Source organism: Podarcis gaigeae (genome assembly GCF_964106915.1).
Source record: "Podarcis gaigeae genome assembly, chromosome: 2".
In the NCBI taxonomy this organism is placed as follows: domain Eukaryota; kingdom Metazoa; phylum Chordata; class Lepidosauria; order Squamata; family Lacertidae; genus Podarcis; species Podarcis gaigeae.
In genome coordinates this window covers 15,670,274-15,682,047 of record NC_139679.1, presented here as the reverse complement: position 1 = coordinate 15,682,047, position 11,774 = coordinate 15,670,274, and the positions used below count along the sequence as shown (strand labels likewise).

Sequence of the window (11,774 nt, the reverse complement as noted above, 5' to 3'; positions counted from 1 at the left end):
CCAATTCTTCGGCAATCAGCCTTCTTTATGGTCCAGCTCTCACTTCCATACATCACTATTGGGAAAACCATAGCTTTAACTATACAAAATAGTTACATGTAATTCAAGCATACCGGTTTTATCTATTAAGTTAAACTGTTGATTGTTGTTCATCAATGACTAAGTTCCGGGATTCTACAGCAGATGTACGATATTAAAAAAGTTAAAGTTCTGTTTAATCTTTGAAAGTTCACCATAGCTCATTCCTCTCTTCGGCCATCTTTATACATACATTTTGTCTTGTTATGCAGCTTCAGCATCTCTCTATCCGTCCATCCATCCTTCCATCCATTATTCCATCCAATCAGCCTCTCTGTTTCTCTTTTCCTTCCCACCTCCATTTTCTCACTTGGTTTCCAACAAACCTTTTTTAAAAACTGAGAAACTTACATCAATACTAAATCATGGTTTATTATCACAAGATTATAAAGTGTTTTACAGTGTTTTCCAAGCATTTCTGTGCAGCGTAGTGGTCAATTGGGAGGTCACAAGCACCGTCGAAACAAGTTTTAAAAAGCAAACAATAAACTAGTTAGACAGATAAATAGACAGATAGAAAACACTGCCAAAGAACTGACACACACACGAGAGAGCGAGTTTGCCCTTTACACCACTCTCTTAAGCACCCTGAATTCAACCCAGAAGAAAAATTAAGCACTTTTAAAATCCTTTAGAAATTAATGAGATTCTGTGTATACTTGTAAATCCTATTTAAGTATGCTGAACTTCCTCTGAGTTGAGTTTATTTGGAGACAAGTCCCACTGAAATCGCTAGGATTAAATCCAAGTTAGAGTCGTGGGTGTAGAGCCCGAACAGGTTTATTATGGCGTGAGCTGCGATTTTGGCAACAGCCTATTTCATTTGCTTAGGAAAAGGTCATTCCGTAATGGGTGAGTTACACTTCAACCCAGCCTACACTTGGAAACAATAATTTATTGAAGCTTCCTACTCACTGAGATTCGGACTGAAAATACAAGGCTGCGATTTTCTGCACCCTGATTTATATGGAAGGCCCACTGAACTCAATGATGATTTCAGAGCAAACACAGAACTGGACTTTTTATCTCCCACTGATTCGAACGGCACTTAACAACGCTTAATTTTGTCTCCATACCATATTATTATTATTATTTTGTTTGTTGTTGCTATATTATTATTACTACTGTTGTTGTTGTTTTGTTATTGGTACCATTACACTAGTATCGAAGAATGAATACAATCCAGCTCAAGTTAAGCGTTTTCGGTCAAATGGTTATGAATTTCGCTAAATTGGGACTCAACTTTGGTATTCATCGCATCCTGCTCCAATTCCATTGTGACGTGGTAATGTTTAATAGCCGATGCAGCTCGGAGCCAAAGAAATAGGAAGCCCACCAGCAACCGTTCCTTTGAATACACGGAATATTTCATGTGATGCCTCACTGGAACGTGTACACACCCCTGCGAATCTATTTTAATTGTTGATTTCCCCGTTTAACATCTGAACAACAACGGCGAGGAGCTCCTTGTAGTCTTTTAGTTTATTCATTAATTAATGTGGCAAGTTTAAGGTCCTGACATCCATTTTGTTTTGTCTCTGCGCAGTTGTTGTCAATAGATTTACTTCGTGTTTATACCCAAAAGGCAAAGTCTATCCGATCTAGTGTTTAATTGGGTTGTGTTTCGTAGTAAACAAATAAATTAAAATGTACTTAACCTTACCCATCTGTACTCTGTGCTTTCCCACCTCATCCCCCGCCCCCTTTCATTTAGGTTGTTAGTCTACTTTACTCACTAAACTGTTCCCATCGGAGTAGCGAGCAAAGATATTAGAGAGTGTCATTAAACGAATCTCCTTTTATAGAAAACATGCATTCAGTCTATGGAACTCTATTAAGGTAATAATAATACTAATAATACTAGTAAAAGACTCCCAGTGAAATAGTGGGCCTTCAGGAACAATCATCCTAAGAAGAACAATATATGCAACTCTATAATGAGTTAATATACTTCAAATATGGCAACTAATTAGAATTCAAAGACATATGAATGGGCTCGCAACTATTAAAAAGTTTCCATCCTGATTGCCTCTCCCTTAGAAGCACAAAAATAGTCAGACACCGCAGGATGCCTCGTGGGAAATATTCCATATACACATTTTTGTTATGTTGACCCACAAGAAAAAGTTCACATTTAGGGCAATTCCTTTGTTAAGCCAAGTAAAATGTCACAAAATACTGTGCACGTTTCCGAGTTCTCCAGAGCTCTTCGTTAAGGCTAGATGGTAAACAAAGGAAGGAAAGGGGAGGGATTGGCAAGCGCTGCCTGGATGGGGTTCACATTTAGTCACAGTACTAAGATGAAATGTGGGAGGAGGGAGCAGGAACCCCCTGTGTAGAATTTAGAACCTACGTAGTCATGGATCTCAGTTCCAGCCACGTATACTCTGAGGTAGGTCCCATAGACCACAATCCCACGCAAGTCTACTCAGAAGTAAGAGCCACTGAATTCCATGGGACTTATCGCCATAGACGTGTGTGCACTGTATAGAATCGCAGTCTTAATTTCGAGGGTGTTTGCCCGGCGCATATAGATCTGTCTGTGGGTTTCACTCCATTTATCCTCTCCTGAAAGCCAGTGTTGGCTGGGATCAATTTTTGATAAGGTGTTTTTCAGCAGGAAGTCAACGTGGCTGCTTCCGAAGAAACCCCACCATTCACTGAAACTGGGGCTTGTGAATGAACGTTCGTCAGTGGTCGGAGTCTTCTGACAAACCACTGATTTAATTAAAATAGTTTAAGCTTACGGTGGCATATAAAAGAACGTGTAGTTCAAAGTTTCCAAAGTTTTCAAGAGAGGACCACGATGATCCCATTTCAGGTTTTATCTATTTTCAAGATTTTTGTTAGAGTTGAATCAAGATAAAACAAGAGAGATATATTCATTCTTCCCCACCCCCCTGCCGCCCAGATTGTTAGATGGATAAATTTCCCATTGTTTCGTAAGACCCAGACATAGATCTTGTCGCGTTCTGAAAGGAATAACGAGATAGTGGTGTTTGTTTGTGTTTCTATACATAGATAAATCCATTTTTATTATTTTATGTAAAGAGTGGAAATGTATGCACATATATGATCTCTTACAGGCTTGTCTTGCAGTTCTGCTGCAGAGCGAAGACCTAGACTCGTAGCTTAAAGTCACTCCTTACGCAACTTGAATTTATTGATATTTCTTCTCCCCTCCCCCCTCGCTAATGTTCTGCATGCGGTACAAAATAAGCGTTTATTATAAGCCGCTTACTGCACAGCTTACTGCAGAAAGGTAGCATATAAATAGAGGAAATCAAGTCAATCAAACTTACTTAAATGAAAATACTGGAATTAGAAATGTTCCAGTCGAGTCAATATGTATCCTAAACAAAGGCATTCACTTCTTCAGTGAGAGAGGGCTGTGTCTCCTGCAACAAAACCGCATCTGGAACATAGCTCCTTAGAGTAGATCTTTTTAGCACACCGGAGAGCTTCTAATGGGGGAAACCAGAGGCGGGAAGGCATTGACAAACTTGCTCTCTTTAAATTGAACTTTTGCACTTGCTTTCAAGAACATTATCGGGGTGGGTTACATGCCCCCTTGGAGACTCGCTTTCCGTGCTAAATAATTAATTAACGCGCAGCTGCATCGCGGCCGGGGCGCTCCCGGCTCTTCATACGGCCTGCAAAACTTGCTCCCAAGAAATCATTATACAACTGGGCTGCTGTTGCTTCTCTTTGGCTGCCGTCCTAGGGTCGTGTGCGAGTCATCCGACTCTTATTTTTCTCCCTCTCACTGCAAGACTTTCACGTCTCAGACAGCCGAAATTTAACAAGCATCGCTTGGGAAGAAATGGAAAGGCGATTACATCTTCCACCCCCACTTTAAAAGAAAGAAAGAAAGAAAATAAAAGATGTGGGAAACATTTAATGGGATGTATAAAGAAATTAATTGCAATTCTATGAGCACTTACTTCGGAGTAAGCACCAATGAACTCAGCGGGAAGGACATGCACGTGAATGTATAATATGGTCGCCATGGGCAGCAAAATGAACACGCGTGTTGTTTTGCTTGCACAAACGCGATTTTTAAGGAGAGGGTGCACGTGTGTTACAGCATTTTATCCGACTGGCGATTTTTTTCTTCTTAAATCTGGACCCAGCCAACATGTACACCCGCAGGCCTCAAAGAAGGGACATCCAAGGCTTTTTTTGGAACCATCCCAAACGAAACAGTAACTTAAGCTGGAATGCTGGCGATCTGTTCCCTGGACTCAGTGCTGGACCTCTACCCTTTCTCTCTAAAAGATACCCTGGAAATTTGGGATTCCACTGACTTCTCACTGTATGAGGGAAAATCCACAGGCCATTTATCCCCGGAGCATATTGGCTTCATAAGATTTTAAGACATATCCAGGAACGTGTGTTTAGGACTGAAAGCATCGCTCAGGCGAAGGTGAAATATTTCCGCCAATACCAACCACGTCAAATCTACACCTTGAAAAATGTCCATTCCTCCTCCTCCTCCTCCTCGTTCTTCTATTTTGTCCTGCTTTAACAACAACAAAGAGACCTGCTGGCACCTGAAGGTCTAAGGAACTCATTGTGGAGTAAACTTTCTTCGTGGACCCGAGTCTACTTTATCCGAACCCTCCTCTGCTCTAGCGATGCTTTTGTCGGGAGATATTCGCTGGGGCGTTTAACGCAGCTATTCATTTAGGAGACAAGAAAGCTAAAAGATAAAACTAAATTAAGCGTCAATTGAGTCATTAAACCTCAATCTCCAAATGTAATCAAGATGCTATCATGATTCTAGCCTAACTGATGCTCAGAAGCATTTTAAACACATCCCAGAGAAAGTTAAGTCTTATTGATTTCAAAGGGGAGACTCGAACCGGCCCTTATCTCTTTTTCCCACGGGAATCAATGGGGTGTAGAAAAGCTCAACTTCGGCGGAACCGTGTGCTTTGTTTGAATAGAATGGCTACCACGGTTCTCCTAAATTATATATATATATATTCAAGTAGCCGAGATCTTTTCCAGCAAGATAGATGTCCCACTTACATATGAGTTTACTTTAAAATATATACATGGTATTTACTTGGAGGTACTTTCCATGGAAAGCAAGGATGCTTACATCCAAGGAACTGTTCTTCTCTCATCCCCCTAAAAAACGTGTTTAGGATTAGGGTGCAAAAATTCAGTACGTTCTTCTGGAGTTCCTGGAAAGTGAGGCGTGGGAGTGGGGGGGGGGGAATGTTTACAATCAGATTCCAGCAACTCAGTTCTTGTTCCCCCAGATGTATAAAACTGGAATGAACAATACCTTCCATTCCTAGAGTAGGACACGTAGGCAGTCTTGGGAGGACAGTCAACTATGATCTATGGGCATCAAAGATCAACCCGAGCGCCATCCAGCCCGAAGTTAAGGCATTGTCACGTCCATTGATTTCAGTAGGGGAGAAGGTGCGCACGCCTGTTTTATAAAGCACATACTCAACCCTCCGCTTAAAATCAGTGACACTCAAAAAGTGCCTAACATTGGCTGAATCGTGCTCCTTTTAGTAAAAAAGTAGTACGTTCTAAAATTAAAATTTGTCAAACAAGGTTAAATAAAAATAACACCAACAGCTCAGTTGGTCTAGAACTGTAGCCATCTTTATTTTCCATCGTTTTGTAGCCAACATTTCGGGGGGGGGGGGAAGAATTTCATTAAGTAAACAAGGGAGCTGTTAATTCTGTATGTATAGGGGAGAGTGCCTGGAGTAATACGGTACTTCTCACCATCCTTTCTGATGGAAATGTCGCATCCTTGCCATCGAATTCCATTTGAAACTGAAGGATGTAAACATTTGGGACCATATGTGCGTGGCGCTGGAAATATATATTGTAAGCAATGAGATCTGAGGGAAATGAAGTGCACAAAGTACAGGGTGGATGATAATTAGGTAACTAATTAACATACCTAAAACTCAGGATACAGTTGAGGAAATGGACTCTAGTCCACGTATGCTGATGCCATAGTATGTATATTTAAGGTGCCACAACTATCTGTTATTTTCCCTGCAAGAGACTAGCACTGCTGGGAAAATCTTCCAACAGTAGTTGTAAACTGCCTTGAGCTTTGGAGAGGCAACATGGTTATGATTTAAATTAACAAATAGTGTTGGGGGGAGCAACATTTTGACTGTGTCTATTTTTGGCTTAAAAGGTAAAGGGACCCCTGACCATTAGGTCCAGTCGTGGCCGACTGGGATTGCGGCGCTCATCTCGCTTTATTGGCCGAGGGAGCCGGTGTACAGCTTCCGGGTCATGTGGCCAGCATGACTAAGCCGCTTCTGGCGAACCAGAGCAGCGCACGGAAACGCCGTTTACCTTCCTGCCGGAGCGGTACCTATTTATCTACTTGCACTTTGACGTGCTTTCGAACTGCTAGGTGGGCAGGAGCTGGGACTGAGGAACGGGAGCTCACCCTGTCGTGGGGATTCGAACCGCCGACCTTCTGATCGACAAGTCCTAGGCTCTGTGGTTTAACCCACAGCACCACCCGCATCCCTTATTTTTGGCTTACTCAGAAAAAAATAAAGCAGAGGAGAACTTCAGCCAGACCACGAAGTGCTCCTTGGAATCAAGCAGTAGTTCCACCAGGAATAGGAAAATGCCTTTGACCAAGTCTAACCATTAACCTACCTAACTTAGAAATGTCTACACTTCCTGGCAGTGACTCTCCAAGGTTTCAGGCAGGGAAGCTTTCCCATTTCTATCTGGAGATGCAGGGTATTGAACCCTGGGCCTCCTGTGTGCTCTAACACTGAGCTCTGAACCAGGGACTGTCCAATATACTTTGCTGCCTGAGGGAGATAAGATGACACCTCTCTCATCCCATGTACAAAAGGTGGCCAGACTGGAAGCTGAATCTTATAACGGAACAGCATCCTCCACTAAAATTTATCAAAATTTATCAATTTTCTCAAAGGTTTTCTTCTCCTGGAAAAAAGGCCTCCATGATTTTCCTGCTTGGAACCTCCCCCACACATTTGCACACATACACAGAATAGGAGCCTCAATGGTGCCCCTCTGGAGGCTTCACCCAGGACAAAAAAACCAGGTATCCTCCCCCCCCCAGCCGCAAGCAGCGGCGTAGCGTGGGTTGTCAGCACCTGGGGCAAGGCAAGTAATTTGCGCCCCCTAACCCCTAACCTGCCGCCGCTGCCAGCTTCTTCTTGCTGCTGCCTGGTCTGGTCTGGTTTGGTTCTCTCCCGCGCTCAGCGCTGTGCTGGGCGGCCGCTGCACTGTCCCTCCGCCAGATAGTCCCTCGCTCTCTCTCCGCACCGCACGCCTGGCACCCACCCCCTCCACAGTGGGCGGCGACCTGGCGGCTTGGATCGGATTCGCACAGCCAGCACTGCAGCGAGAGAGAGAGAGAGTGAGCCAGGTAGGGGCAGAGAGCTGCGAGTGTGAGCGCCCCCCCGATGTTACGCCCGGTGCGGCCGGCCCCCCCTGCACCCATGCTATGCCACTGGCCGCAAGCTATGGCACTGCCTCAGGGCACTTGGAAATTTCTTTAGGTTTTCAAGGTGTGTGTGGTTTTTGAACATAGGTGGCTGTGGGTGGTGCATGCCTTTTTCATTTCAGTAAATATTTTTCCTGCACTCTTCAGCCTCCTTTGGCCATGCTTCCTGATGTGAAAAAGTCCCATGGGATGACTTTCCTCATGATGTCTTCCTCTGGGTCTTTCTTGAAGCATGTTTAAAGTTTTTTGTATGGAAGAACCCTCAGGTATGTGAAGCCACACCAACTTCTGGGAGCCAGTGTGGTGTAGTGGTTCAGAGCGGTAGTCTCGTAATCTGGGGAACCGGGTTCGCGTCTCCGCTCCTCCACATGCAGCTGCTGGGTGACCTTGGGCCAGTCACACTTCTCTGAAGTCTCTCAGCCCCACTCACCTCACAGAGTGTTTGTTGTGGGGGAGGAAGGGAAGGGAGAATGTTAACCGCTTTGAGACTCCTTCGGGTAGTGATAAAGTGGGATATCAAATCCAAACTCTTCTGTGGTCTGAAATAATACAGATTAAGCATAGGATTACTATCTTCTTGAGAATTGGGCCGTCATAAGCAACATTTTGCTAGTAAAATACAATCAGAAAGGGTAAGAGGAGGAAAACAGCCCACAATGTTGTGTTTGTTCATAAGACACAACACAGAATAGGTAGATTCTGTTCTGTACACAAGTATATCCATTGTAGGCTAGTGACAGCGGTGACTAGGACAAAAGTGGAAACAGGCTCTGAGACACTGCCTTTCTTTGGCATAAGATGCACACATTAATGTATTCATATTCCAGTTCATCCTGTCCATTGCTGAATGCTAGCAGCGTAAGACTGTATCAGATACTTCTTGGTTATCATTCCCATCTTCCAAGGAGCTTAAGTAGGTGGACATAGCTTTTGTCCTCACAGCAACCCTGTGAGTATGTTAGGAAGAGAGGAAGTGACTAGGCCAGCAAGATTAATGGATTTTCCTCCAGGGGTTCTCCAGCCCTAGTTCAGCAGTGAAGTCACAGCACCACAGTGATTGGCAATGACATGTGTACAAACTATCAATCAATTATATACTTGTTTCCTTAATTTCCACAAGTAGATTAATTTATTAAAAAATCTTATATCTTCTATGGTCTTTAATGTTGCCATGAAAGATGAAGAGAGCAGGGGAGAAAAGCAGCAGGAGGAGGGAGGGAGGGAGCGAGGGAGGGAGGGAGGGAGGGAGGGAGGGAGGAAGAAGAAGAAGAAGAAGAAGAAGAAGAAGAAGAAGAAGAAGAAGAAGAAGAAGAAGAAGAAGAAGAAGAAGAAAATGCAGTGAACAGAGGTTAGGAGGCAGGCAGGCAGGCAGATAGATGGACCAATGGAGAAGGAGGGGGGGAGGGAAGGTGGACAGGAGCAGAACATACCCCAATGGTTGTGGAGGAAGTCACTGGCAGAACATGAAAGTGAAAAAAAAGCTAACTTTTTGAATTTCTGGTCCATGGTCTCTCCTGGCTTTGGAGGTGCTGATACACCTCCTTGCCAAAGCACAAGGGGCAGCGGTGGGCATTGATACACCTTCTTGCCAAGGGTGCAAGGGAGGAAGGGGTGCAGATACAATTCCTTGCCAAGGGCACAAGGGAGCCTAGGTATGCCTCTGGCTGTGAGTACACTGACAGGATTACTCCTCCAGAGTGACTATCCTGCACTGACCTTCCTGCTGCCCTGTCCCTTTCCCTCCAGGTAAGTGGCAATAAGACAGCATCATGGCTCTACACAATCTATTCATCCTCCTTGCTGACAAATAAGAGGCATTATTACAGTTCAAAGAGCAACTGTGGAGCAGGGACAGAGAGGAGTCTGGCCAGGGGAGAATATGTGCCATGGAGAGAGTCCTGGGAGCCAGATAGAGAGGTTGGTGGTTCGTGATTTGCTCCTAGGCATGAGAATCCCCATCCCAACATATTGGTAGACTGGGACTAAGCCACATTGGTCTCAGTGGAAGACAGAAACTTATTTTCTCAGCTTCTCATTCAGTAGCATTTGGCAATCGCCTCCCACACTGTTTTGGTACAGGCGTTCATGGCTCACATCAAGATCTGTTGTTGCCTACATATCCTACTACTAGTCAGCTATGTATATCAACTGTAGTAGTCTTCAGCTGCTCAAGAGAAGCACATTTGTTCAACATTTATCCAAGAGGTAATTCCAAAGGAAATGAAAGAGGGAATGTCCAAAACATGTTTATAAAACAAAATGCCTTAACAAATTCTTCCTTTGTGATATTTTTTGAAATGAGGCTGAACTAAGAGCACTAGATTTGGACATAGACATAGGTTGCTACAATATTAAGATAATCCTAAATGAGAGCTGAAGATTCAGTAGGTAGTTCGTTTCACCTTGTTCAGCCAGTTGGGTTGTGAATTATTTTGCAAAAATATATGTAGATTATAAAAACTTTCAGTCTCTGTAAAATAAATTACCTGCTTGTTTTGTGTTGTATTATGTCCCTTGGATCCTGTAGGATTACCTGGAAAATGCCTGGGAATGGGGCAGAGGAGGTACAATATCAGTGGTTATAGACAGAAGGAGATACTGGGAAGGGGTAAGGCCAGGCCATTTGAAGAGAAAGGGGATCTCAGCATTTAAGATCTGTTTCACCTTCTGGTCCTCTCTTCAACAGCAGTATTCTAAGCAGTAATGCCAACCTACTTTCATGCTTTAAGGAAATTTTAAGGCTGCTGCTTAGTGCCTGGTCAGTTCATAACAAACATTGCTCACCTGATCATTTTATTTCTTATCAATAATATGGGAAGTGCCATTTGGATTTTTCTTCCTCAGAAACTGCTGCATCCTCTCTTTCCTTTCCCTTATCTGCATGCGCGGAGCAGCGGTGACTCTTTGGCTCTCTCGGCTCCATCTTGGCAACTGAGTGTGGAACTATGCAACTCTGTATTCGTGCTCAGAATCTGAACAACCTTGAGGTGTCCAGGCAAGAAACAGTAGCTCACCTTAAGGCCCACATCGAGTCCTTGGAGGGCATTGTGCCTGAGGATCAGGTGATCCTCCTTGGTGGGACCCCCCTGGAAGATGATGTGGTCATTGGGCATCAGTGACCTCACAATGCTGGAGGTTACTGCACACATGCTGGGTGGTAAGGTCCATGGCTCCCTGGCTTGTGCTGGCAAAGTGAGAGGCCAGACCCCAAAGGTTGCTAAGCAAAAGGAGAAGCAAAAGGAGAAGGAGAAGGAGAGAAGGGGAGAAGGGGAGAAGGGGAAGGGGAAGGGGAAGGGGAAGGGGAAGGGGAAGGAGAAGGAGAAGGAGAAGGAGAAGGAGAAGGAGAAGGAGAAGGAGAAGGAGAAGGAGGAGAAGGAGAAGGAGAAGGAGATTGGTCGTGCCAAGAGGCACATGCAATACAACCGCTTCTTTCTCAACATTGTGCCAGGCTTTGGCAAGAAGAAGGACCCCAATGCCAACTCCTAAGCAGCACCCAGTTATCTAATAAATCTGATCTTAGCTTGGGGAAAAAGAAAAAGAAAAAAGAAACTGCTGCATCCAGGCTTGAAGGAGATAATTTCACATAGTTCAACTCCATTTCCTTCCACTAGGCCCCACAAGATAATGTCACACTTGGCTTATGTTGTAACAAAAGCTGTTTATTCAGCTAAGGATACAGCTTCTGTGCTGGTGGCTTTCACCTCAGGGCCTTTTGCATGGTTCCCTTGCCCTGGTTGCTACTCCAAGAGTCTGAGTCCTCATGGGGCCTGCACAATCTTGTGCCAGATTTCCTACACTTCCTTCTGCCTTCTGAGCTCCTCCACTCCCTTTCCAGCTGGGGATGCCTCTCCTCCTGCCACCGCAATTCCTGTTTTACTCCCAGCTGTTTTAAGCAAATCTCCATCAAGAATGCAAGTCATTGGCCTGAGACCTTGCCCTTTCATTTTCCAACTTTTTCCCCTCCTTCATGTTGTGCCAGCATGCTTTTCCTCTTTCTTCTCTCCAGCAGCTGGATAGCTCAGTTGGTTAGAGCATGGTGCTGATAATGCCAAGGTTGGAGGTTCAGTCACAGCTGCATATTCCTGCACTGCAGGGAGTTGGACTAGATGAACCTCGGGGTCCCTCCCATCTATACGATTCTATGTTCTATGACCACCCTCTGATCAACCCTCATCTTCTTAAATCCTGGTCTCAGAGGCTTAGCATTTCCCCT

At 44.4% G+C, this 11,774-nt stretch overlaps 1 pseudogene across 1 annotated transcript; it reads left to right on the top strand.

The window, feature by feature from the left end:
• The first annotated feature begins 10,353 nt into the window (after positions 1-10,353).
• On the top strand, positions 10,354-11,089 carry LOC310839564 (ubiquitin-like FUBI-ribosomal protein eS30 fusion protein pseudogene; annotated as a pseudogene). The gene is made up of 2 exons: positions 10,354-10,816; positions 10,877-11,089. The product of its transcript is annotated as a ubiquitin-like FUBI-ribosomal protein eS30 fusion protein pseudogene (transcript).
• The last annotated feature ends 685 nt before the right edge of the window (positions 11,090-11,774 follow it).